Raw genomic sequence first — 1,161 nt, 5'->3', positions numbered from 1 at the left:
AGGGTGAGGGGGAGAAGGGGTGAGGAGGAAGGGGGGAGGAGAGGTGGGCGGCCCCGAGGCCCCGCCCCGCCCCGCCCCGCCCCGCCGGGCAGGAAGTGCGCCCTCAGCCCTCCGCGGAGGTCCTTGGTGTCCAGCCTCGAATGGGGAGACCGGCCGTGCGGAGGCTGCTCTCAGCCCCCAGAGCAAGTGTTTAACGGAAATCAGAGGTGGAAAAAGACTTTGGAGGATCCTGTTCTGTTCCACCCGCATTACTGACGCGCCCACCCTTAGCCACGCTTCGGGGTGGGGGCTTTGGGGAGATGCACGTGAGTCTTCTGGCCGCTAAGGCACGCGCAGAAATAACCCACAATAGAAGGAATTACGATGCATATCTTAAGAATAGCATAAAGGGTTATGAGGCGCGGAAGAGCTGGAGAACGTCAATCAGGTGGGAACCCAGAAAAGAATTCAGGGAGGCAGTGTGGGGTTTCTCCACATTCACGCTGAGATCCCGGTGCTGTCTTGCTTCTGCAGCTAAGCGGAGTTTATGTAAGGTTAAACCTCAGAAGAGTAAGCATCCGTAAATAAGAAAAGAGAAAGAGTGCTACAAATGATACATGACTCTTACCTCTGACTTCAGCCAGACTTGTGAAAGAACCATGAGGTTCAAGTTATTTTTCTTGCATTTGTGTTTCCTTTCCAGGCCTTTGGCTGAGCTGGAGTCTGAGTTTCATCTGCTGGCGTAATGCAGATAGTCAAGGTGTTACTTCCAGCTCTTTGGGGGTGTAAATTCACCTTCTTTTTCCATCTTACCTGTCCGTGGAGCTTCTGTTTCTAAGGCCAAGTCATCAGAGGGTCATCAGTTCCTTTAGCAAAGGAACAATGGGTAGGGTCACTCATTTTTTCCTACCCATTCCCAAACTTCTTAGATTTACCCTGTTTTACCTAAGAGGTGGTGACAGATCTGGACATTGGGATTCCCTAAGGTCTCTACCTGTTTTCTCTAGAAACTAGTGGGATACAGAGTTGAAGCTGACCCAAAGTATCAGTCAGAGACTGTGAGCTTCAAAAACCTTCCGTTATATCCCCTAGTGTAATTTACAGGGTTGGACCCTTAGGCCTCAAGCTATCATCTTTTATCCCCACCCCACTTGAGTCTGCCTTGGCTGGGGAAAAATAAGA

Source organism: Otolemur garnettii, unplaced genomic scaffold (assembly GCF_000181295.1).
Source record: "Otolemur garnettii isolate 467f Iridium unplaced genomic scaffold, OtoGar3 scaffold00014, whole genome shotgun sequence".
NCBI classification, from domain to species: Eukaryota; Metazoa; Chordata; class Mammalia; order Primates; family Galagidae; genus Otolemur; species Otolemur garnettii.
This window is presented reverse-complemented; position numbering follows the sequence as displayed.